Source organism: Palaemon carinicauda, chromosome 8 (assembly GCF_036898095.1).
Source record: "Palaemon carinicauda isolate YSFRI2023 chromosome 8, ASM3689809v2, whole genome shotgun sequence".
Classification (NCBI taxonomy): Eukaryota; Metazoa; Arthropoda; class Malacostraca; order Decapoda; family Palaemonidae; genus Palaemon; species Palaemon carinicauda.
The window spans coordinates 10,154,741-10,181,879 of NC_090732.1; the positions used below are offsets into that span (position 1 = coordinate 10,154,741).

Sequence of the window (27,139 nt, forward strand, 5' to 3'; positions counted from 1 at the left end):
GATATGTAATATGCATTGTTGGGGCGGACTCCGTTTTGAGTTGGCCGTCATAGGCTAGCAAATTTTCCAATCGCATTATTTCGTTGGTCCAAAACCAATGTATTTATAGGCTGCAATGGATTTCATTGTTAAGATATGCAGTGGTAGTGGCCTCTCTTATTTTGAGGTTATTGGACAATTTCAATGACATTACAATGAACTAGAAGTAGTGAATAGGTTTCTGCGTGAACATCAGTGCTACCAAAAAGTGTTATGGTATGTGAAATGGATAATCAAACAATGTGTTTTGTTTTCATGAGAAGTTTATATTATTTTACACCTTTTCTCCTAGGTTCAGTTAGACGTATAAAACAAGCTTCTCTTGTTTTATACGTCTTCTCCTAGGTTAGGTAAGGTTTGTGAGTTTAGGGTACAGGTTCTTGTGTTTAATACTTTTTCGGTAAATATATATCTTAATTTCTTGTCAAATACATGAACCATAATTATATTTCCTACTTGGTCTCGTGTTGGTAAATTTACGTTAGTTGCCATTAATTCCAAGTGTTTAACAGAATGGTTTTTTTCTGGTACATGCACCACCTATCAATGTTTTCTGGGTAATAGTATAGAACACCACGCTCTCCATTTACTCCAATATAATGTAATCCTGCAGTTCTCACCTTGCACAGTAATTAGGTGGTTATTTAAATTCTGGGAAAGCAATAATTAGCAAGATATGTTGAAGAGGGGAGAATGGGTTATAAAAAGAAAATAGCTCGGTTTCCTCACTAAACGACTTGGAACTGACGTCAACATAGTCAACCAAACAGATCGTGATGCCAGCGTACATAAACAGAAGTTCGTGATGCCAGCGTACATTTGATATACTGTATATTCAAAATATACTTAATCAAGAATTGTGATTACTCAAAAGTGTCACTATTTGTAAATTGCATATTTTAAGGACACTTTTGAGTAATTAATCCATTTTTAATTAAGTATATTTTGAATACAGTATACAGTATATCAAATGTACGCTGACATCACGAACTTCTGTTTATGTACGCTGGCATCACGATCTGTTTGGTTGACTATGTTGACCTCAGTTCCAAGTCGTTTAGTGAGGAAACCGAGCTATTTAATTTTTATAACCCATTCTCCCCTCTTCAACATTTCTTGCTAATTATTGCTTTCTCAGAATTTAAATAACCACCTAATTACTGTGCAAGAAGGTGAGAACTGCAGGATTAAATTATATTGGAGTAAATGGGGAGCGTGGTGTTCTATACTATTACCGTTTTCTGAACTATCGGTTGGAAGAACGCTTTTGACGTAGGTTACATTGCCTTGTAATACAGTAAAATAATACCTAACCTCGTTGAAAAGGTTACCACCACCAGTAGTGTATGGTATTCAAAAAAAGTGTTTGTTTCGACACAGATACAAACAGCCAAGACAATTTTAGTGAGGGATAATTACCCCATCCGCTAGTAAGCGGGAGGGGGTTGGAGTAGACTAGCTACCCCGCTCACTCACACCTGTTGGTTGAGTAACCACTTTTACTTTTGGCTCGGTAGAGTGTAGACGTGGCGTCTCTCTCTATCGTTAACAAACTGCCTTGACTTTGTTACCTTTCCTTTTTCTTTTGTGTCGGTGTGTGTATGGTTATTGTCCCGCTATGTGGACATGTCCTGGGATTGAGGGCCGCCGCTGCGGCACCTTCATGTCGTCCTTGGAGACAGACCCACATCCTTTATGCCCGGCTTGCCGGGAAACTCGGTGTTCGCGGGACAACACCTTTTCCGAATGTAGGGAGTGGCCTGCCTCCCTGTGGGTGAGGTTTGCGCGTAAGAAGTCTAAAGATGAATCTTCACTTTCGGGGTCTTCCTCGAAATTGAAGAAATCGCGGGCTTCTGCTTCCTCTACGCCCAAATCTCTGCCCGAAGCTAATCCTCGACCAGGCCCTTCCGGGGTACGGTCGGGCAGTAGCGCAGGGCTTGTGACCCCAGGTCAACCCTGGGTGATAGACAAGGATGACGACTCCCCTAGCGAGTCGGCTCCTTCTCTTCCCTCAGGGAGCGTCTGTTCCTTGCCAGACCTTGGGTCTGGTTCTAACGCCGAGGAGTTAGCTAACCCACTAGGGGCGGTGGCAGGGCTCTCTCCAAGGCGGGTTTCCCCCTCGGGGGAACATATCTTTCGTTCGCGAGAGAAGGTTGCCTCTGTGCATCGGCAATCTCCTTATGCTTTAGGTTCTCCTTCAGGGGGGGAAAGAGAAACTTGTTATAAGCGTAGTTCTTCGGGCAAACTTTCCTCCCCTGCGGAGGATTTATCTGTCGATCTTAATCAGTCTCCCCCTCGGGTGGAGTCTGTTGTATGTTCCTCTCCGGAGGTTCGTAGAGTGGAGGGGTGGGTAACCCCTCTCCACCCTGGGCGTTCTCCTCCTCAGGCTGTGAGGAGACGTCTTTTTGAACCTGCTGGTTCTCCTCACGTTGACCCTTCGGGGTCTCGTGACGATCACCCTTCGGGCTGGCGTGATCGTGAGTCTTTGGGCTCTAGTAATGTTGATCCCGTGGGTTCTCATGACAGCAGGAGTCCTTCGGGTCTCCGTTGTGCTGAACATTCGGGCTCTCGTGACTTGAAACCTTTGGGTTTCTGTTACGCTAAACCCTCGGGCTCTCGTAATGACGGTAACGTTGAACCTCCTGGTTCTCGTACCGTCAGTCACGCCGATCCTTCGGGATCTCGTGACAGAGGAACCTCGATTCCTCGTTACGCTGAACCCTTGGGCTCTCGTAACTCTAGGCGCGCTAACACTTCGGTGTTTCGTGACAGAGAAACTCTGGTTTCTCTTTGCATTGCTCCTTCGAGTTCGCGCAATACAGTTCACGCTGAACTTTCTGGTTCTCGTGACCAGAGTCGTTCTTATTATGACAGTGTTTTTAAACTCCGTTGTGTTGATCGTTCGCGCTCACACAACACAAGCTATCTTGAACCTTCGGGTGAGCGTAGCAGTGAGCTCTCTCAACAACCTGAGAGCTCTCGCGCACACGACCAGGTCGGCGCGCACGGCCAAATTGGCGCGCATGACCGAATCGGCGTGCACAACCGACCTGGCGCGCACAACTGCCTTGGCGCATGCAAACAAAATGGCGATCATGGCGCGCAGGTTCATCCTATGGCGCACCATATGCACGATCAGCCTATTGCTCGCCATGCGCGCGAACATCCTGTTGCGTGCCATGCGCACGAACAACACACTGGGCGCATGGAACCTTATGTGCGCCAGGTGCGCGAACAACCTCATGCGCTCCAGGTGCGCGCAATCGGGAGAGGCGCGCGCGATCTCCCTTCCGCCTACCAATAGTTCGGCGCAAGAGCGCACGACCATCTTGGCGCTCACAATCAGTCTCTCGAGCCCCTTGGGCCTCAACAGAGACAACGGTCGCCTGTGCGATCGAGCCCAGATCCTATCCCTAAGGGTAGGCCTGTGTCTATCTTGCCTGTAGGGAAGCCTTCATCAGACAAGAGGGTTAGGGAACCTGCCCATGTTCCTAAACCCAGGGAGCATTCCTTTCCTAAGGACCTTTCCCCTAGTTCCACAGGAGCCTGTGACACCCCGTGGCTTAGCAACTCATTTAATGTAATGCGCCAAGCCATGAAGGGAGTCGTTCCCCGCTCCCAGTACTTAGGTGATACACCTAGGATTCCCTTGTCGCCTCCTCTCTTCCCGGGGTCCTCTCCTCCCTCCGATCCTAGGAGGAGCTCGGAAGTTCTCGCACAGGCGGGCCCCTCAGGTAAGGGAGACGATCATCCCCTCGCAAAAGACCTCTGGAGGAGATTAGGCATGAAACTCAGGGTAGCCCCCGCAGTTCAAGACACCACAGGCCAGGCCAAAGGGGGAAAGGAAAAGGATTCGTCCTTCAGCCCCCAAGGAGGATAGGGTTATTTACTATGGAGACTCCTTCCCTTCTTTACTGGTCGAGATAGTGTCTAATGAGGCACGACCTGTGACCGGACGGGATTCACCATGTAAGGCAATGGACTTGCATTCCACCCGTAAGCCGACGTAATCCTTTAGGCAATCGGGGACAGAGGATCTCCGGCCTCGTAGGAGGGAACCGAAGGATTTGTTCACCATCCCCAAATCCTCGGCCAGGCTTCCTTCCTCATTGCCTCCCAGGCAGCCCGAAGCATGCACCTCCCCGGTAGTCTCCCTATCCCCAGTCTATACAGTTGACAACTTTGACCCACCCCGGGCTCCTATGGATGAGAGCTGGGACGTGGAAGGGCAGAGCGATCTCAAGGACGACGCTCTGCCAGCAGCCGCTAGCCCTAAGCTAACAGAGGATGAGAGGAAGGAATCGGAGCACGCCTTCTAGCAAGTCCTAGCCTGCATCCGTTTCATCAATGGACTTCCAGATCCATCGGCAGCCTCTCTAGATGGAAAAGAAACGGTCCTTGACCAGTTCTATGGCTCAGAAATCTCATTGGACCAGTGCAGCTTTGCCCTGGTCAAAGGGGTTGAAGAGTGCCAAACAGAAGGCTGTGTCCCAGGCAACTGGTTCCACCTCTTCTCTCCACTCCAACTCATCCTCCAAGCTCTTACCTCCTCCGTATGTGTTTCAGAGGAGGTACTAGGAGATCCTCGTAGAATCTCTTCCAACGCTGCCTCTCGACCACTTTATAGAGGCACTCTCGAAGGCCACCCCCTTCGATAAACTTATGGGACTTCCTGTCTCCTTTTCGGCCTCTGAAATCCTAAACCAGCTAAAGGTGGTGAAGTATGCCATGCAGGCTACTTCGTGGCTGAATTTCTGGTTAGGATCCTTAGGAAAACTGATGCGGTCTAAAGACCTGTCTCGGGAGTCCTCCAGGAAGTCTTTTGAGACTTTCTTTTGTCCGGCACTCTGGCCATAGAGTTCCTCTCATCAGGTAGTGAACCTTTGGGCCAACACTATCCTGAAGAGGAGAAATGCTGTCATAGGCAAGCTCTATAGACATCTCCCTCAGGCCGAAGTAGCGAGTCTGAGAAATGCTCCTTTCAAGGGCAATTCTTTGTTCCATCATGAGGATGTCGAGCGGGTGGCAGAGAGGTGGAGGAACTCCAGTCTGGACTCCCTCATCCAAAAGGTCTTAACAGCTAGACCTTACCCCTCTCGGCCACAGCGGGAAGCACAGCAGAACCCGCAGCCGAAAAGGGCTAGAGACCCAAAACAGCAGGGTAAAAAGGGTGCAAAGCAGGCCTTTCGCAGTAAAAAGTCCTTCCGTGGAGGAAAGGGTAAGAACGGATCTGGCCGAGGCCGGTCCCAATAAGACAGGCAATCCTCCCATTTGTCCACCTGGGGGGGGATGTCTGCAAAGCCCCTGGCAGAGGTGGCTTTACCACGGGTCCGAACCCTGGACGGTCGATGTGATTCGTTCAGGGTATCGTATCCCGTTCACGCTCTCTCGCCCTCCACTGACTCGAGTGCCGATCCCATTGAACTCCTGTGCGAAGGGATCCGCACAGGAGTTTGCCCGCAGGGCAGAAGTCCAGTCCATATTGGAGAAGGACGCTCTCCAGGAGGACCTCGACTGGTCCCTAGGCTTCTACAGTTGACTCTTTCTTGTGAAAAAGGCGTCTGGAGGCTGGAGACCAGTCATCGACTTTTCGGCCCTGAACAGGTTTGTCGAACAGACACCTTTCAGGATGGAGACGGCCGACAGACAGACAGACAAGCGATAAGACCCCAGGACTTCATATGTACTCTAGATCTGAAGGATGCATACTTCCAGATCCCAATTCACCCATCTTCCAGGAAGTACAGTATCTGAGATTCATGTTCAATCGGAAGCATTATCAGTTCAGAGTACTGTGTTTCGGTCTTTCCACAGCACCCCAGGTATTCACGAGAGTATTCGCCCTAGTATCATATTGGGCTCACAGAGTCGGCATCCGTCTCCTAAGATATTTGGAAGGACTGGCTGATTCTGGCAGACTCGGAGGCGGCCCTTCTCCGCCACCGAGACGAGCTTCTAAGGTTTTGCCAGGATCTGGGGATCGTGGTAAACCTCGAGAAGTCTCAACTGCTCCCCTCTCAAGAACTGGTATACCTAGGCATGCGATTAGACACTTTAAGGAACAAAGCGTTTCCATCAGACGAAAGGATCCAGAGACTGAGGGAGATAGCACAGGTCTTCCTCAGTCGGGAAGAGCTCCCGGCACAGTATTGGCTTCGCCTTCTCGGTCACACCTCTTCCCTGACCCGACTGGTCTCCAACAGTTGCCTCAGGATGAGATCCCTCCAGTGGCGACTAAAATCCCAGTGGAAACAGCACTCCGATTGCCGGGATCACCTAGTCCGCATAGGGCTAGAGGAACAGTCGGACCTCAGTTGGTGGCTGGCGGAGCCGAACCTCTGGAAAGGGGTCGATCTTCTCATCTCTCCCCCAGAATTGATGCTGTTTTCAGACGCATCAAAAGGAGGGGGGGGGGGCTTCACGTGCTGCACCATTACACCTCCGGCCAATGGTCCGAGTCAGAAAGGTACCAGCACATAAATATCTCAGAGATGAGGGCAGCCTTTCTGGCCCTCAAAGAGTTCCACCAGGTCCTGGCGGGGCACTCCGTGGTGCTGATGAGCGACAACACCACGGTAGTAGCTTATCTAAGCAAACAGGGTGGTACCTTTTCACAGCAACTGTGCCATTTTGCATTAGAGATAGTACTCAGATTTGCAGAAGACAACTCGGAGACTCTATCAGTACTCAGATTTGCAGAAGACAACTCGGAGACTCTATCAGCTCGCTTCATTCCGGGCAAGCGGAATGTACTAGCAGACAAGCTGAGCAGAGTGACTCAGATAGTTGGCACCGAGTGGTCTTTGAATCCTCTGATAGCCAACAAAGTCCTGACTTTGTGGGGTTCCCCGACTGTGGATCTATTCGCAACGGCCCTGAATTTCAGGCTCCCGTTGTACTGCTCCCCAGTCCCGGATCCCCAAGCTCTTTGGCAAGATGCTTTTCAACAACGGTGGATAAACCTGGACGCTTACGCATTTCCCCCGTTCTGTCTGATGAGAAAAGTCCTCAACCAGGTACGAGCAAGGAACAATTTGCAAATGACCCTCATAGCTCTGCTATGGCATCATGCAGAATGGTTTCCGGACCTTCTGCATCTCCTTACGGAGATCCCGAGGGAGCTTCCTCCACAACACAACCTCCTCAAACAACCACATGCCAACATCTTTCACAGAACCGTAGCCTCGCTTCGACTTCATGCCTGGAGACTATCCAGCACCTCCTCACACAGAGAGGCTTTTCGCAACCGGTTGTGAAAAGAATGGCTGGACACCTCAGGAGATCCACAGAGGCAGTCTACCAGGCGAAGTGGTCAGTTTTCTGTGGTTGGTGTCGTGGAAGGGGTATCTCGCCCCTCGATGCCTCTGTTCCAACCATAGCAGAGTTTCTTGTATACCTTCGGGAAGAAAAGCTTCTCTCGGTCTCGGCAGTCAAAGGCTACCGCTCAGCCTTGAGTCTCGCCTTTAGACTGAAAGGAGTCGATATTTCCTCCTCGTTGGAACTTTCTTTGCTCATACGCAGTTATGAGCTAACTTGCCCCCAGGCAGAGCTAAGACCTCCCCCTTGGAATGTGGTTTGGGTCCTCAGGTCTCTGAAGGGCTTCCCCTATGAACCACTACGCCAGGCCTCAGATCGCCACCTCACGTGAAAGACGGTGTTCCTGCTCGCTTTGGCTTCAGCCAAGAGAGTCAGCGAACTTCATGGTCTATCTGCTGATGTCTCCCACTCTAGGAGATGGGAAGTAATCCTCAACTTTGTCCCTGAGTTTGTAGCTAAGACTCAAAATCTTGGTGTGCCGGACTCCCATTTCGGATAGAGTGTCTTCGCTCTGTAACCGAAGATCCAGACCAACCGCTACTATGTCCAGTGAGGAGTCTGAGGTGTTACTTAAAAAGAACAGCAAAAGCTCGCCCCGTATGAGCACTTTTTGTCAGCATGGGTAAGGTCAAGAGGAGGGTCACGAGGAATACTATTTCCTCCTGGATAAGGAAAGTAATCGAATACGCTCTATATCCAGAGCCTCCTCTGTCCAACCGACCCAGAGCTCATGACGTCAGAGGCATTGCAATGTCTCTGGCGTTCAAGAAAATTTTTTCTGTGGCACAGGTATTGCAAGCGGGCGTGTGGAAGCGTCAGACGACCTCCACAGCCCACTACCTGAAAGATGTAACCCACAGGAGCATGGAAACCACCTCCATTGGTCCTGTGGTGGCCGCACAACAAGTGATCTAATGCCTCAGGCTCCTTGATGGACAAGTAACAGAGGGTTGAGGGCTGAGGTTCCCCGGGTTAGTCTAGGGTGAATGAAAAGAATGTCTGGCTCACTTCTTTCTTTTTCCTTCTCCCCCCCCTGGGGAAATAGCTCCGTAAGACCGAAGCATAGCTGACGTCACCCCTCTGCAGGTAAGAATCATTCCCCTTGTGCATCCTGGGTATAAATTAATACTTTGTTACGTCACCAACACCTCTTGAGGGAGGGTAGTGGATATGTCTTAGAATCCTCGAGTTCCTACGTGAAGACAAGCCATGAGTCTCTCTCTCACAAGCTTCTGCAGGCCGCTATCAGTGAGTTACCTTGTAACTACTTTGATTTTAGCGAGGGTAGGGTTCCCTCTACTATCGATCACAGATCGAAATAGAGAGGACCCCGGGTCATGACCAAGGCCAGTTGGTAAGGACTTCCTCCCTCCTAAGAGTAAGTCACTCTAATGAATAGCGAAGGTTTGTATCTGTGTCGGAACAAATAACAAATTTGGAAATTTGTATTTTTCCTAACATACAAACCTGAAGCTATTTATACAAATTGGCCCGCCACCCTGTCCCCCTAGAATTCCTGCCAGAAAGCAAAAGTGGTTACTCAACTGACAGGTGTGAGTGAGCGGGGTAGCTAGTAAGTAATACCCTAATAAATGGCTTCAGGTTTGTATGTTAGGAAAAATACAAATTATTTCCAAATTTGTTATATTTGTAAAGATCTATTCAATTATGCAAGTCTCAGTGTCCTAACTAATATTGCACCATGCTGTAGTTGAACCTTTTTGTGAAGGTGGTGAAGTTGAAACTGAAGGGAGGGTGAAAAATAAAATGGCTGTTGTAAAACATCTATTGGGAACTTGTGCATAAATATTTGGAAGCTCGTAATTTGTTTAAAAAAAGCCAGGTAATGATTGTCATACAAAAAAACAAAACGGCTTGCAGAAGGGAACACAAGCGACACATGCACAATGCCTGTAACTCACCATCACTGCCAAAAGTAAACAAATAATGTAGTTGAGTAAGAAATACTTCACATTGTAATCGACCAATACAGAAGTTATTATGCCTTGTCCTCCATTAAGTGCCGAACGAGCTCATTTCTTATAGCGTTTTCCAGTTTTGCCAGTAATTAAAGTATCGTGTATTAACCACGAAAATTTGTATTTTTGCTTTGTAGAGGAGTTTTCCACCCTCATAAGCGAGTTGAGGGGAAAGGAGGGTTATGTTAGGTTCAACTCATAGGCTAGATTAGGTGGTTGTTGTTAGGCTTGACAGTTTCTCTGTTATACGTTTTCTCCTAGGTTAGGTAAGGCGTGTTTTTAGGTTAGAAAACTTTTATTTTACATGTCTTCTCCTAGGTTAGGTGGGTGTGTTTAAGGATCGCGTATTATACACGTTTTTTTCCTATGTTGAGTCAGGTGGTTGTCTTTAGGTTAGGTAGTTTCTCTTGTTACACATTTTCTCCTAGGTTAGGTGGGTGTGTTTAGATTAGACGACTTCTCTTTACACGTTTTCTCCTTGGTTTGGTAGGTGGGTGTGTACTGTATCTCTAAATTTGATTATTTAGAGCATAAATAAAGGTAGAAGACATATATTTTTATTTAGGATATTAGGGTTTGGCTGAAACTGTAATTTAACCAGATTGACCGATCATTGTTCTTAAGGGTTAATTACTGCACTGTAATTGTTCGGTCGCTACCTTCTACGGGGTAAGGATAGAAGAGAGGCTTTAGCTATTGGTAAGCAGCTCTTCTAGGAAGACACTCCAAAATCAAACCATTGTTCTATTCTTGGGTATTTCCATAGACTGTACCCTTTGTCTTCCTAGTGGATAGAAGCTTGAGGGTACACTTAGTAACACTTCCCAACTAGGGTTGCACGTTAACTCTTGATAATGATAATAATTTCTATCTTGTATTTTATCAGTTTTTGACTTAGTTTTTTAATTTTTGGAGCCCCCTTATATAAAAGTTACGAAGGACCCCAGTGGGAAACTCGGGTTTGTGGGTGGAGAACTGCCAAAATTGAGTGATTTGCAGGAATAATAATGGTCAAATTTATAATAAAGTATATAGCTTGTGTAAGTGGCATCAAATGATGTTATCAATTTTAAAAGTTATGGCTGAAGAATCATTTTAAAAGGGAAACAAACACATAAAGACCACATAATCAAAAGTTCCCTAGCTAACTTAACCTATGAGCCATATAAGTACCTACCAGTGGTCTGACTTCCCCTTAGAATGATATATCCATCCATTCTTACCTACCACTTCTTAGACTGTTGTATCATTTCCTACTTACTTAGCCCCCTAGACTGCCGTATCCTTATCTACTTACGGTACCTACTCCCCATAGACTGCCGTATCCTTATCTACTTACGGTACCTACTCCCCATAGACTGCCATATACATTCTTGCCCACTCAATGACCTCTGCTTACTGTAGACTGCTGTATCCATAGCTTAGCCTAAGACCAAGTCTATACTCTGTGTTTGCCTCCTAATTGGTTTCACTCCTGATAAGGTAACACAAAATCAATAATGTTTTGTAATTCATATAACTAGCTTCATGTCACATTTCAGACCAAGATAAACACCATTTTCCCCATAAAGAAAATCAATCTGACAATGAATAAGAGTATGCGTGCCCCATTGAAATTATTCACCTTCACTTTCAACTACAATTTATATAACATCACTCAAGTGGTGTTTGTTCTGCCATGTCTCATTTTGCTCGCAATTAAACATTATTTCACTGCTCCTCTGTTCTGGGAATTGCTAACAGATATGCCACGCATGTCATGGCTGTGGGTTACTGTTAAAATATCCTAAGTAGGCATATTTTATCTTTACCATAAGTTTGGGTGGTCAAAGGTTGAGGGTCCTCAGCAGGTGGTGGGAGCACTGGGACTGTCCCTCTAATATATGGGTGAAGGAACACTTTTGCTTCTTGATAAAACTGCTATACCATGGAATAGAATAAGAAAAATTGATGTAATCACCCACTCTTTTACAGGACACCCGGAGCTTACGGTCATCAGGATGGAACTGAAAAGTACGCAGGGTGGGGATGGGTATTGTAAAAGTACATCCAGGAACTTGTGCAGAAGTACTTGATGAATATGCCATTCCAAAAACTCGAAAGGTCCCCAAAGTTATTAAAAGCAACGCATATGCAATAGCCCACCATTAGCGTTCCAAAAATAAACAAGGAACTCGGACTCCCAAATAGCCTTCGCATTTTAATCCATCGATACGTAAGTTATTAGGCCTCAATCTCCATTTAATTATACAGAGAAAAAATTACAAACTAGCCAGCACTTATCCTTTTCTTATAGTGAATTTCAGTATTTCTAGAAATTAAATGATCACGTTTACCTATAATCTCTACATTGTTTATTAATTTTTTTTTATTCAACTTAGAGATCTTCTTGATTAAACTCAAATGTTCTAGACTGAATGATATTGACATCTTTTCCTTTTATCATATGATGCTTGACTACAGTATTGGAAAGTAAAAATATGAATTCTTGCCAATACTTAAAAACTATGTAGGTGGTCAAATGTTGTTAGTGGTGTGCTATATTTTTGAAATCTGAGAATTCTTTTAGTTAGGGTTATGTGTGCACCTAGTTGTTCCAGGTTGGTTTATTCTACAGGTAATTTGTTTTGTGTATTAGAACCTTAAAAAAAAAGCAGATTAGACATGTTTTAGGTAGGCTTAAACAAGCCAATAAATCTTTTAATTATTCATCACATCTCTCAGATTATGAGGACCCAGTTGAGAAGTCGGGGTTTTATGGTTGGGTTGAGCACATATTGAATGGAATGCACTAATCAGGAAATGGAGATGTCCATAAGTTTTGTCATAATCTCGGCAACAAAATTCATCGCTCTTAACGTAATATTGCAAAAAAAATCTACAGTGTAGTGTGTGAATTTGCAGAACAATAGCGATGACATACCATAGGTACGACATCCTGATCTATATAACATGAACTCTTCTCCCACCCAGCGAGACCTTACAAAATGCAAATTGAGTCAAGTTGGGTGGGTGCATCCTGACATGACTGTCCGTAATACAGCTTACAATGTTAAATACAGTACAACCAAAATCATGGTCTGGACAAAATTTAAGGCAACCTTTTCAGAGCATCACTACACAATGCTGCCTATTATGTAAAGCAAAAATGGTCTGCCTCATATCTTTAACCAAGATTTGTTCCTTACGCTGTTTACATAGAAGCATTACCTCTGCGATAGTTGAAACCAGGCTTTTTGAGGTGTAACTACCCTCTTATGGGGGGGGGGGGGTAGCGGTGGTAGAACAACCACCCTGCTCACCTAATCACAAGTAAACAATTGCCACTTTATTTCGGCTCGGTAAAGATGTTGTCGAGACCTTTTAAGTATTTTATGATTAAAAGCATCTTGCCTAAAAGTTTAAAAATTCTCTTTTGTATCTTTCAGAATGTGACCCCAGACTTCCCTTTTGTGTGAACTCTGTTACTTCCCTAAGCAAAGTAATGGTGCCCACCTTCGAGGGAAGTCTCTTCCACACTCCTACCTTCTTTTAGGGCTTTTGTGTCTCCCGCTAAGGAATGCTTTCGATAGTTTTACAGTTCACTGCAGCACTCGCTGCTTCTGCTCACCTTCATTCCTGCAGCTTCGGCGTAGGAACAAGAGCAGTGGCTGACTGGTTCCCTTATGAGTTTCCAGTCGGGGTGATCTCTTCGTGGTGAACCCAGAAACTAGCGTCGGCTATGTTTCACAGGTAGCACTCGATATCGACCTTCAACCTGAGCTTTACTCGACGGGAAGTGGAGAGCACTATCTGGAGGTCTGCCTCCAGGTGTTGGACAACTTTCCGAGGGAGAGTTAACCTTCAACAGGTGTTGGGCAACTTTCCCTTCCAAAGGAGAGTTACCCTTCTCTGGCCACTGTCCAGCAATCTTCCCACTTAGCGGGAGAATTTCCCACAGCGGTAACTGGTTGGTCGCCTTTCCCGGCCATGGGAGAGACTGCCTTCGTCTGGGTGGTTTCCCCCTCGGAGGATTTCTCTGGCGGGAATTGGGTTTGTCCATGCCCCACTCATGCTCTTTGGAGCTTGGGTCAAAGGAGTTAAGTGACCACTTTTAGTTCCTGCTCATTGGTGCAGACCCTCGGTGCAAAACAAGTCTTGTGTGCAACTTTACTTTGGGGGCTTTGTCGCTGATGGTGATTACTGCTGACCACTTGCGACGCGGCCTCTCCAATCTACGAGTTTCGTAGGCTTATCTCAAAAAGCTCTCAATGTTTTGTTATGACTTTGGGCATAACAAAACTCTTAAGAGCTTTTTGAGGCCAGGTCATGTGTGCCTCGTGGTTTCCACCTCTTACAAGGGAGAAACCACTTGTAGGCTATAACTCATCTGGGTTGTTAACCATGTTGTGCTTTTTGGGGTACAATGAAGCTCAGGAGCGTTGTGAGGCCAACCCCTTCGGGACCTGCACCTCATGGTTTCAATCTCTTATGAGGGAGAATCGGCTGGTCATAAGTCCAACACAGACTTTTTCATTCCCTTTTGAGGCGATGACATAAGGCTACTCACCAACCCCATGTAGAGGGTAGGATGAGCATGAATGTTTCACAGGGAAGTCATGTGCAGTGTTGACCTCAGTGTGTGGGCGAGCTCTCTTGCCTGACACTGCGCACAAGTTTGCTCTTCTTCGGTAGTGCACACGTACTCACATTACCTGTATCTATCCTTAGTGATAAAAGTCAACTCTCTCCCTGCCATCGTTCACTAGTGCTTGCCAGCATTTGCCAACATCCAGCTGTGTTCGCTAACGAGCGTCAGTGCTCACTAACGCTTGGCAGCGTTAGCTAACGCACAGCATTGTTCGTTGAAAATGCTCGCCACTGTTGGCTGATGAAATATGAACGTATTTGTCTTTTTAAGGGATGTAGGTCATAGGAAGGAGTGGTTCTCAATTGTGAACTTTGATCAGTGTTCTCCAATCGAGTTCTGAAAACAATGAATCATTTGAGCTGTGCTCATATATTCGTCCCGTCTCTTCAGTCTGTGTTACTGGTTTGTAGATGGTCTTATGCATAAATTACCTGTCCAACAATGATTGAAGATATGCCTTCAGCTTGCCTTTCGGAAGTAGATGCGTGCTATCGGTCGCTGTCTGGATCAACATTGCTTGCTAGGGAGGTTTGCTGTAATCCCATCTTCCTTTAGGGAGTACTGGGTACTCTGGTATTACCTATCTGTAAGCATACTTACACTGCTGACTCCCATTGGATTGAAGGAAGTTGAAGGACAGGATTCCACCACTACAGTGGTGTGTCACACAAACTAGCAAGGAGGTACATTTAATGGCACCTCTGCTAATTAGCTGTGGAATCCTAAGAGGAAAGGAGAACAACTTGGTGGCTTTTCATACCGGGCAAAAAGAGCGGACAGTCTGTGCAGGACTCGGATAGCAGGCTCCGAATGGTCTTCGAGACGACAGGTAACCAACAGAGTTGGACTTTGTAAGGTTTGCCGACAATCCACCTGTTGCATCGTTCCTAGACTGGAATATTCTGGTGTACTGGTCGCCAGTACCAGGTGCCCAGGCATTCTTACAAGATGTCTTTCAACATCCATGAGACAGGACAGAAGTCTACATGCTCCCCTCCTTTGGCACAGTAAGGCGGCTTCTAAACAAAGTTAGGCATCGCAAGATCCCTCGATGACCCTTGTAGCTCAGTTGTGGCAACATACAGAATGATTCCCGGGCCTTCTGCATCTGTTCACAGAGGCACCAAGAGAGGTTCCCACATTTACTGATCTACTTGGATAACCACGTGGAGACCTCTCATCAAGCAATTCCATCGCTTTGTCTTCACGCCTGGAGGTTATTCAGTAACCCCTTAGAAAGAATGGCTCCTGAGGCTGGGAGCAAAAGAATGGCAGTATACCTCCAGGGAAACATCTGCTTTAGTAGACCAGGCACGTGGACCTTCCTTTGTGGTTGGTGTTATAGATGGGGTATTACTTCCCTCAGTGGCACTATACCAACAAAAGCGGAGCTCTTGTTGTTCCTCAGAGAGGAAAACTTTGTTTGGCATCGGCAATGAAAGGCTATCACTCGACCCTAAGCCTTGTGCTAAACTGAACGGAATTAGCATTCCCTCCACAACGGAATGGTCTCTCCATGTACAGAGTTCTGTACTTTTATGAATCAGACCACCACCTGGGAACGTAGTGAAATGCCACACTCACTGAAAAGAACTGTCTACGTCAAGCATCAGATCGTGACTTGACCCAGAAGAGGGTCTCTCCTAGCTCTGTGCTCTGCAAAGAATCAACGCGCTACATGGTCGGTCCTATAACATTGCTCATTCACGGGGATGGGGGCAAGTGACAGTATGAATCGTCCCAAACTCATGGCCAAGATTCAAAACTCGTCCGGAAAAGATCCTAGAATCCGTCCCTTCCAGGTAGTCTCCATTCTGTAACATGACCCAGATCAACTGTTACTCTGCCCTATGAGGACAGGGAAGAAATGTTTAAAAAAAAGACTACCAGAGCCCCCCCATCAGATCAGTAGGCTCTTGGTGAGCACGGTGGAGAACCAGAGACATTAAAATGATCTGCAGTTAATACTACACTAATACAAACCTGAGTAGAAGATTCAGGTTTGTATAGTTATGAAGAATAAAAATTACTTCTGAGTTAGTCCATCTGGTAATTTTAATCTAAGCAGACAGGGTGCCGATCTAGTGGTTGCACTTAAGCATATAATTTGAGCAGTCACATGCTGATGCCTTCCTAGCCATCGGCACGTTGCCATACCTTCCCGATTAACTTGAGAGCTCCGACCTTGCTTGTGCTTTCTTAGCTTTACTCCGGAATATGCTTGGAATAGCTAATGAAGATGAAGGGCAAACACACTATGTACTCCTTCATCACAGTCCATGGACTATGGCTAACCTTGGGCCAAAGGATGCTTGACGAGCAACCACCATTTCAGAGCAGAGGGTCAGAGATGCAACTGTCACAGGCCAGGTACCTGCTTTGACAGTACAGTACATAAAAGAAAATTGTAATGATACAGAAAGCTTAGCATGGCCCCTGAGCAAGGATTGCATGCAAAATACCGAAGCATTTCACAATTTTATTTTTCACTAGTGACGACTGTCCTATGATGCTACTTGTAGGAGGATACCTGCAACCCTGATAGAGGGAATATCAGGCAACAGGACAGTGGACTGTGGATGTGTTCTAGTTTGGGTTCTGCCTCCCTTTCATCGACACCTTTCCTGTAATTTACCACCAGCAACGCCATAGTTCCTACCACAAGGGTCATGCTGCAGAACAGCACTCTCTGAAACACTCTCCTGTACTTCAGCATATGTATAAGTGCGACAGCTCCCCAAGCTGCTTCAGTTGACTTTCTTGTAGAGAAGGTGTCTGGGGATGGTACACTAATCATAGACCTTCAGACCTGAACGAGTTTGACAAACTTTGTCCAAGGTAAAGACTTAAGACACATAGACGATCAGGATGTTGGACGTCATGATGTCGGTTGAACTGAAGTCTGCGTATTTCCAGTTCCTAATCCATCACAGCTCCAGGTAGTAGCCTAGTTTTGTCAAGCTGAGCAAAGTGTACCAATTCATGTTCTTTACATCGGTATTTCAACAATCCCACGATTTTACACTGGTAACAGCGTGGTAACATATCAGCGATATTTCTCTCTTGCACTACCTGGATGGCCTCCACTGGAAGAAACTCATCATCTCTTACTTCGTGCTAAATAGTCCTTAGCTATGTAGGTCTGGGTACCAACTCTCCTAGTGCCCTTGTGGAGCCCAGCTGATGTTCAATTATGGTCTAGGGATATTGGGGAATCGTGAAAAGTTGCCCTAGTGCCCAAACAAAGATTGATTTCATTAGGGAATAAACATTGACAACTGTGTTAGGTGTTTTTCCACCTCAGGACATGCTTGCATCTTTGAGAAGTAGCTTTCCTCTCCTTCAGTAGCCCCATCTACCATCACAGCTTTGCAGAAGGGTGTGGAAGAGCTGGCTTCCCTGAAATGTATTGTTCTGAATGGTCGTTTCCACCTTCAGTCCCTTCAATAGTAGCTGTAACAAGACTGTAGTTCCAATAGGAGAGGGTCCTAGACTCTTATCTAGAATGATGCTGAACAGGACGAACCCTTTGAGGGGCTCTTTGCGTGTACCAAATCTTAGTTGGTTTATGGGTTAGTTGTCAGAAAGAGACCACGGGGCTCATCACCTACAATCTCTGGAGTTGGAAAGGACGAACTGGGTACATCGCAATGGATCGACTGGGTAAGTTGATCCTATTTCAAAATATTTAGTCTTCAAGTGGCAGCAACAGTCAAACAAGCAATCAGGCCCTCGGACTTCATAGTCTCCATAGACCCGGAAGGATCCCTATTTTCAGATCCTGATTCATCCGTCTTCCAGAAAGTACCTAAGGATGATGGTAGCCAGCAGAGTATTCCAATTTAGAGTACTCTACTTTGGCCTGTTGACTGCTTCACAAGAGTTTATACAATAGTTTCAGTTTGGGCACTTTCCAACTGCATTCATTTCTTTCTGTATGTGGAAAATTGGCTGATTTTGGCTTAGTCAGAGGACGTCCTTCTCCTCCACCAAGATAGGATCTGGGGATTGTAGTGAATAAAAAGAAGTCTGTATTTAAACCTGACGTATCTAGATCTGGACAACAACAGAGATCAAAAAGGTGTTTCTGTCCCAGGAAGGTATCTCCCATCTCAGAGGGGTAGATTTACCCTTCTTCTCCTTTAGTTTATCCCACCTGCCAGCCCACTAGTGACAAATCCTGCTAGGATCCTGTCATCTAGAACACTTAGTGGCCTGCGGTTGTCTTCACCTCCGGTCTCGCTCCTCTTGGGGAGCCTCTATGCTATTGAGCACTGACATTTTACTGTACTTCAAGGAGAAACTGCTCCATTTTAGTGGTGAAAGGGTATCGCTCAGCCTTGAGCCAAGTCTATATTAAAGGGAATAGTTATTTCTTCGGAGAAAATATCTATGCTCATACGAAGTTTTGAGCAGGCCTGCTTTCCAGTTGAAATGAGTCCTCCTTTGTGGAACGTTAAAGTTTTATGTTCCTTGAAGAGGGCACCTAATGAACAATTAGGCGAGCCTCTGACAGAGATCTTATCTGGAAAACGTTTTCCTGCACATTTTTTCCTTGGTTTAACGAACTAGTGAACTTTATGGTCTCTCTTTGAACATTACCCTTTCAAGGAGGAAGCCTGGTCTCCTTTTCGTCCTTGATTTCGTAGCCTAGATCCCAAATCCTCCTGATTTACATTCCAGATTTTTAGCATTTCAAATCCCAAGTTTTAGTGCGGTAACCGATGATCCCGATCAGTAGTTAGTGTGTCTTGTGAGAACACTAAGGCATACAAGTGCTGTGAGACCTCACCTGCAACACCTGTTTATCAGTACAGGTAGGGTAAAGAAGAGAATTTCGATGACCACAATCTTGTTCTGGTTGAGGGAAGTGGTTTCACGATCCCTCTCTCTTTCTGCTTCCTTCTCAAAAGGAACACTAATAAAAGTTCATGCCATCTTTATCTTTTAAAAAGAATCTCTCTACTGTATGTACTCAAAGCAGATGTTTGGAGACGGCAGACTACGTTGACTGCGTATTACCTGCGATATCTGACCCACAGGTTCATGGATACTTTTTCCATGGGACATGTATCTGTACAGCAGGTAACATATCTACCTTGGTTCCTCCTACAGGACTGTGAGCTTCTGAGCGAGGGTAGATGTTACAAGTTAGTCTGGAATCAAAGTAAAGAATGACTGGTCTTTTCCTTTCAATATTCCCCCTGGAGCACAACATCCAGAACTACACACTCGATCTGGTTATCAGGTACGCCCACTCAACTTGTAATTGCTCTGTATTCAGGTGCGAAACACCTTTTCCCCACACTCCTTATGCGGGGAAGTGAGATGTATCCAAGCAAACCCAAAAAGCATAAAAGGTCTTCAGAGGATTTTGGATTCATCAAATTATTTTGGTAAATTACATCACAGATTTTTGGCTCACAAACAACCTTTAAAGCCAGGGCCTTGGACCGACTGGTACTACCAAGTGTTAACTTTAACCTTAACGCCTCCAGCATCATACATGCTCGGGTTTCGAGTTCACGGGATAAGTGTTCCAGCCAGTAGGAACTGGGACTCCCTCCCACCTTAGGGTAAGTCTATGTAAAGGACAATGGTTTGTATTTGTGTAGGAACAAAAACAAATTTTAAAAAGTAATTTGCATTCCTATCTATACAAATCCCGAGTTCTTTATTCATACTTTCCCACTATCAAAAATCCCCTAGAAAGTCTCAGCTATTTAAATGAGTTGTCAGTGAGCCAGCAGGAGGCTTGTCGGTCGTTAATACTTCATTATAAGTTTTTAATTGGGGTATTTAATTGTTTCCTTTCCAAACTGGGTGCTCCTGGGCTTATAGCATCCTGCTTTTCCCACTAAGGTTGTAGCATAGCAAGTAATAATAATAAATAATTCCCCGCTCCACTGTTATCATTTTCCTATGTGAAGGACTCAGATTTGTAGCAAATACAAGTTAATTTTTAGAAAAAAAATTTCCTTTTCCAGTCCATTTAATATCAATACAGAAATCTTTTATAAGTTCTATTTTCAATTCACTTTGAGGATTGCCAGAAGAAACTCTTCCTTATCCTATGATGATTATTTTATTAATTCTTAGGGTTGTAGGATAAATACCTTAACCCATTTTAATTAGATTATTAGATACAATATACTGTATAACCTGAAGCTTAGATTTATACAAATCACTAAATACTTTGAGCTTACAATTGTGAGTCAAACTGACTCTTGCCAAAGATTCAGTGATGTAAACACACTATTATAGTCGAAACCGTAATTAGCGTAATTAGTTTGTTAGTTGGTGTAATATAAGATTAGTAAATTAGATTAGACAAAGATAGGTCAGTTTAGGGACACTGTCAGTATAAGGCAGAATTATGTAATTAATGTATAAGGTTGGATAAATTGTTCGTTGATTTAAGGTAACATTGGTTAATCATTAGAAAAACAGACATTGACTTTGGAAGAACAGGTTTGTTTTATTGTGTTCTATAGGTTAGTCTTTGGATGAAGTATACTCAGTATGTCAAGAACAATAACAGTGAATAAGCTCGTCAATGAACTAATCAAGACAAGGTTAGTGTGTCAGAGTGAGTGTGATAACCTTTTCCTTATTTTAAGGTAAGATAAGAAAAATGGGGAAAGTGGGTAGAAGAAACTGGTTTATTAATTGAAGGATAATCAGAAAATCCACTTATATAAATTATGAAAGGATAGCTGGAGTTGGTTTGTGAAGGATCAGTACAGTGTATAAGGAAAATTTAGTATGTTATTTCAATTACGAAAATTATATATTTGCTTGATAAATTTAGGAAGTTGCAGGCCATTTTTTTCTTGTTTTAATATTGGAAACACCTAATTGCACATTTATACAGCTCTCTACTTTGGTATACTGTACTAAGTAATATTTTTTCACCTGAAACTGTTACAGCATCAGTTAAACCTATTTTTGGTTAGAATATATACTGTACATAGTTTTTTACATAGATAATTTAGGAGTATTGTGTGTAAATTGACCAGGTATCCTCTTTGATGGAAGGTAGAATGTTTTATGCAAGGAATTAGGTTTGAGTATCTCTTGGAGATAATTGAAGGGTAAAGGTAGTTTTGTTAGTCAGTGGATTACCAGAGGCTGGTCATTGGATCATTGTAGTGAAATATTTCCTCGTTAGGATTTAGGAGGTAATACTTCAACACTTTAATAGACATACTTTTAGTTGTAATATTTGCCATAGTGTATGTCATTTACATGTCTAGTTTGTTGTTATTTCCACTATTTTATATTTAATAGAATATTGTGTTATAGTTTATTATTAGAGGTTATTATCAAGTTTAGTCTTGATAATAGAGTGCACTGATATATCTGTAAAGTTATCTTTTATTTTTCAGACTCGAATCATCAAAAGAAGAATGTTATTTATAGGCTCCTACTAAAAACAGGAAATTAAACTACAAATATGCTGATTATAATGAAATATTCCTATCAGCTGCAAATAATCAGGGAATTACAGCAAAAAAAATTCCAGAATGTTTCCAAGGAAGAATAAATGATCAACTAATTTTATCAATTTCTGTTTTCAAAAGGAGTACCGGTGAATCGTCTCAACTAAAGTGGTCATTCTATTATCAAACTTCTGGAATAATAAAATGCCCTTATGTATGAGAAATATCATTACAGTACTACAAATATTTTTTAAGTGGTCGATTGACCAGAGTTTTTGAGATTTTGGGGGATTGTGCATTACAATGGTCACTCCATTTATATTTCCTAGGTCCATTAGCAATCTCTAATTGAAGATAAAAATAAAACAAGTGAAGTTCGGTTTTTACAATATCAATATTTCCATATTTCAAGTTTTATCAAAGTATATTTCTCTAGAAGCCGTGAATTTCATTTTTAAAGCTATTAACTTTTGTTCCGTAACTGACATACAAACCTTAGCTATTTAATAAGGGTTATTACCTTCGGCGTAGCTGAAATGACAAGCCATTAGAATTTTAACGAGGGTTTACTACCCCACCTCTAGTTAGCAGGGGTAGGGAGGGTAGCCTGCTAAACCCCCCCCCCCCCTGCCTCACACACACCTGTGCTTGAGCTCACTTTGCTCTCGGCTTGGGTGGTAGTCGGACGTGTCCGCTCTCACCCTCGCCTCTCTGGCAGCCATTAATGTCTTTTTGCTTTCTCTCCTACAGGTTTGTTTGTGAAGTTGCCCTCTGTGATCATGCGCAAATGTCCTGGATTACCCGACTGCCCTTGTGGTACGTTTATGTCGTTGGTCGAGACGGACCCTCACACCCTTTGTCCTTACTGTAGGGGCAAACGGTGTGATAGAACTAATAAGTGTGGTGAGTGTAGGGAGTGGTCTACCTCCCAGTGGGAGAGGTTTTCTCGGCAACGGAAGAAGAAGACCAGGTGGAATATTTCTCCTTCGAAGATTTCTTTGAAAGGAGAAAAACCCAAGGAGACTTCTTCCGTAGCCCAAACCTCCTCCGAAGCTCCCACTCGATCGGTTTCTTCCGAGAAACTGTCGAGTGGTAGCATAGACCATGGTTCTGTTTACCGACCTCGAGGTTCGAGAGATGGCGTTGCCTCCCCTAGCGAGGCAGCTCCACCTCTTCCCCCGGGGGAGGAATTGAACTTAAATGTAAATGTAACTGATTTATTTCAGCTTTGGTCTAACTTGGGGCTCGAAGGTTCGTCCTCCAAGGAAGCCTTGTGCGACATCATCCGGTTGGGTGCCGCTGTCAAGCAATTGCCGATGTTGGCAGCGGTTGATCCTCTGTCTATCGTTGACGTTGTGGTGGCAGAGGTATCCGATGCGGTATCTCCTAATGCCTCTGCAACTGCTCAACCTGCTGTAGCTAAAGGCTTAGTTTTTCCCTCTGCTCAACCTTCGAGGGAGGAACTAAGTCCAACAGTCTCTCCTGCTGGTGATTCTCTCCCTCGGGGGAGTTCACTCACAGAGATTCCTCCTCGGAGGAATGCTGATGGTCAGCTTGCTGACCCAACGGCCCCCAGAGGGGGCATACGCCGGAAGGCTCGCCGTCCTCTTCGCCGGAGGGCTCGCCTTGCTCTTCGCCGGAGAGGTCTTCCTTCACCTTACAAGGGTGTGAGGAGGCGCCTCTTCGGTTCGTCGTCATCTCCGCAGTCCGCCGCAGAGGAGCCTCGTCATCGATCTCCGACTGTTCCTGCTACAACCCTGGACCTCTGTGCGGATCGTTCGCGATTCCCTTCGGTGGTAGGTCGTCCTTACAAAGGACACGCCGACCTTCCACCCGTCATACTTGCTGACCTGCCGTTGCCATTTCTGGCTGCTGATTTGCTGTGGGCACCAATGAAACCTGTTTTTATAAAACAGGCATCGGTCCCTTCGGGGCAACAAGGGTGCACACGCAAATTAGCGCATACATCCCTTATGCGCCATGCAAAACATGCGCGCCAATGTTCAGTTGACCTCTCTGAGGTTTCGGAGTTAGTGCACAGGTGCTCTCCTACTGTTGCCGATATAGCGCGCCAGGGCGCACCTGCTGCCGAGGTTCCTGATAAAGTGCGCCAGCGCTCACCTGCTCGCCAACGCGCCACTGCGCGCCCTCAACCTTCTGCGCGCCATCGTTCTCCTGCGCGCCAGCATTCACCAACGCGCCAGTGCTCCCCTGCGCGCCAGCGCTCTCCGCGCCAACGATCTCCTGTTCGCCCACGATCTTCGGATCTGGGCGCAGTAGGGAAGTTTAGAACTTCCCCTACTCGCCAGCGCTCACCGAGGCGCCGCCTACCTTCACCTGTGCGTGATCCCTCGCCACGCCCAATCGCGCACAAGCGGCCACGAGGTTGCGCGCCCACGCCCATCTCCTCCTCCTGTGCGCCCACAAGAGGCGCGCCAACGCACGCAGGTTCCAGCTGCGCGCGCGCGCCCATCGACTTCTAGAGCACACGGTCTCTCGCCCGCACAGACTCTTCACCTTGATCCTGCGCTCCGCGAACATTCACCTTCGCGCGCGCGAGCTTGCAATCTGATTTCTGCTCACTCTATGAAGTCTCCTGCGCGCCCCCCTACGCGCCATCACTCGCCCGTGTACCCTCGCAATCGCCCTCGCGCGCGCCAGCAGTCTCCCGCGCCCGACGCCGGGTATTCCCCATCGCGCGCTCCCCAGCGCGATCGCCAATACCCTCCCACGCGCGAGGCTGCAGGACAATGTGCAGTAAGGTCACCATCGCCACATCCCCCCATCGCCACATCCCCCCATCGCCACATCCCCCCATCGCCACATCCCCCCATCGCCACATCCCCCCATCGCCACATCCCCCCATCGCCACATCCCCCCATCGCCACATCCCCCCATCGCCACATCCCCCCATCGCCACATCCCCCCATCGCCACATCCCCCCCTCGTTAGCGCAGAACAGCGCGCTCGCCGGTTGGGGGAAGGTTCCAGAAAGGTCCAGGGACATTTCCTCTTTATCCTCTTTTTCTTTTCAGGCGAACCCCCCTATGGAAACTCCTCCCAGGGATCCGTCGATCCCTGTCCCTCCAGAGGGAGTGTCTGACAGCGCAGCCGTCAGCCGGCAGACCTGGTTTGGGGCTCTTAATCAGAGCGGTAGCACAGGGTTTCAAGCCTGTTCTCTCTGAGTTGGGCCACAAATCCTTGGCTGCTTCTACTCCCCTGAAGAGGTTGAGAGGAGTTTCGGACGCGGTGACTTCTCCGAGGACGAAGCTGTCTCCTCTTAAGTCTTCGAGGCAGGCCCCCTCCCCCTCAGACTTTTTCTCCCTCCCCTTCGGACGTGGACGGAGTCATGTGAGGTGAGACGTTCCCCCATCCCACCATTGAGGGAAACCCCACCTCTCGCTGAAAAGTCTTCTCGGGTAGGGGTGGAGAAGAGTCTACCTCCGTCGTTGTTGGAGTCCTGCATCCCTCCCTGCATCCAAGACTGTACCGAAGTCCTCAGCAAGACTTAGACCAGAGACAGCCAGTCACTCGGAGAACGTCCGTGAGTCTCCCCAGGAAGAGCCTTTGGGGACAGGAGACTTCGCTGCTAGTCCCGGAGGAGAGCTGCAGGAGTCAGAACATGCATTTTGGCAGGTTCTGACTCTTATGAGGAGACTCAATAGGTTTGTGGCCCCAGAGATTCCTCCTCGGGAGGGCAAAGACACGGTCTTGGACCGAGTTTTTGGGACTCAAAAACCCTCTAAGGCCAGTGCAGCTTTGCCCTGGTCTCAAGGGGTTAAGAGTGCCAGGGACAAGATCGCAGTCCAGCTTTCCGAGCTTGCCGCCTCCAGCCGATCCAGTGTCGGCAACAAGCTCCTCCCACCCCCTCGTGAACAAGCTTCTCCCACCCCCTCGTGTACAGCAGAGGAGGTACTTCGAGATCGTAGAGGAGCCTTGTTTAGCTCTTCCCCTTCACCATTCATTGGAAGAGCTTACCAGGGGAGTCCTTCTTGAGAGACACTCCAACCGGCAGGTCGCGTTTTCGGCAACATCCTTAGTCAGGAGAAGGTTGCGAAGTGTGCCATGCAGGCCACTTCGTGGCTGGATATCTGGCTAGGGACCTTAGGTATCCTGTTATGTTCGGAGGATTTATCCAAAAAACGTACCAGGAAAGCTATGGAGACCTTTTTACTCTCAGGCACTCACACGATCGAGTTTCTGGCCCACCAAGTCTCGAATTTGTGGGCAAACACCTTCCTGAAATGTCGGGATGCGGTGTCTGAGAGGTTCCACCAGAAGGTCCAGCACCCCAACAGCCACGTCCTACCAAGACCACGAAACCGACAACGGCAGCGAAGATAGTGGTGTCTAAGCCCTTTCCTGTCAAGGACAGGAAAAGGAAGAAGTCCTCCAGGGGAGGGAAGAATCTAGAGGGAGCAGCCGAGGATTGGCAGTCCCCCTGCATGTCCACCAGTGGGGGGATGCCTACAAAGTTGCGCAAACAGGTGGCAGCAACTCGGGGCCGATTCCTGGACGATTTCCGTAATCAGTCAGGGATATCACGTCCCGTTCACATCTCTACCTCCCCTGACAACTAATCAAGTGTCATTGAGCTCCCTTGCCATGGGATCAGCAAGGGGGCAGGCCCTTCAGGAGAAGTGTAGACCATTAGGCAACCCCCTCAACAGAGATGCCTTCACCCTCCCATGGATGGACAACAGCGTGGGAGGCAGAATCTTGGGCCTAACTTTCTAAGGTGAGGCCGTCCCTCTGGCCAAAAAAAGATGTGGTGGCAGAAATTCTTGCTAGGGAGGGCTTGTCCCCCAGCCTACAAAGCAATTTGCAAAGGTGGCAGGACTTAGGGGGCCAATCCTTGGATGGTAGGAGTCCTCCATTTGGGGTATCGGATCCCCTTCATAGATGGTCCATCTCCTCTGACCAGAAATCAGATCCAACCACACTATATGAAAGGATCGTCAAAAGACCTACTCCTAGCGGCGAAAGTTACCTAGTTGCTAAGCAAAGAAACGGTAGAGGAAGTCTGAATCTTCCTCTTGAACCTCTCCGTTTTGCAGATAATGTTCAAGATAGAGACTCGATCCTCCATTCTCCAAGCCATCACGAAGACGACTACCTTCTGACCATAGAACTGAAATATGCTCACTTTCAGGCTCGTAAGACAGTGTTCCAGTTCAGGGTAGGCTACTGTGCTTTGTCCTATCTACATCTCCTCAGATCTTCACCAAAGTCTTTGTCCTTTTCTACATCTCCTCAGATCTTCACCAAAGTCTTTGTCCTTGTCTTAGTCTGGGCTCATGCTATGGGCATCAGGCTCGAGATACTTGGACTGACTTTTCTTGGCGGAATCCTGAGCTCTTCTGCTGAAGCAGAGACCTGTTACTTGATCTGTGCAAGGAGTTAAGGATCCAGCTGAACCTACAGAAGTCCAACCTTGTCCCCAACCAATCCATCAGGTATCTGGTTATGGACATAGACTTGATGCAATACAAGGCCTTTCCTGCTGCAGATAGTGGTAAGATTCAGAACTTTGGCAGCAGCTTTCCTGAAAGGGGACCTTCTGCTTGCCTGGACGTGGCAGAAGTTTGTAGGTCACCTCTCCTCGTTAGGGAAACTCGTCCCCCTAGGGAGAATGCATCTGTGTTTGGTGCAGTGAGCTCTAAAGACCCAGTGGTCCCAAGCCTCAAACCATCCTGAAACCCTGCTACAAGTACCTTAATAGGTGATATTGG

General features: G+C 46.4%; 1 long non-coding RNA gene and 1 other non-coding gene across 4 annotated transcripts in view; both read left to right on the forward strand.

Moving 5' to 3' along the window:
* LOC137644826 (uncharacterized) overlaps positions 1–27,139 on the forward strand; it is a 40,667-nt gene that overhangs the window by 71 nt on the left and 13,457 nt on the right. The window contains exons 1-3 of one of the 3 annotated variants that reach the window (XR_011045201.1): positions 102–255; positions 11,310–11,550; positions 21,354–21,556. This is a non-coding gene — a long non-coding RNA (uncharacterized lncRNA). Of the gene's footprint in view, positions 1–101; positions 256–11,309; positions 11,551–21,353; positions 21,557–27,139 lie in introns of those variants that run through there. The other 2 variants (XR_011045202.1, XR_011045203.1) reach the window with 2 other exon arrangements.
* LOC137646165 (U6 spliceosomal RNA) lies at positions 16,336–16,446 on the forward strand. The gene has a single exon (XR_011045422.1). It is a non-coding gene; the product is annotated as a U6 spliceosomal RNA (small nuclear RNA).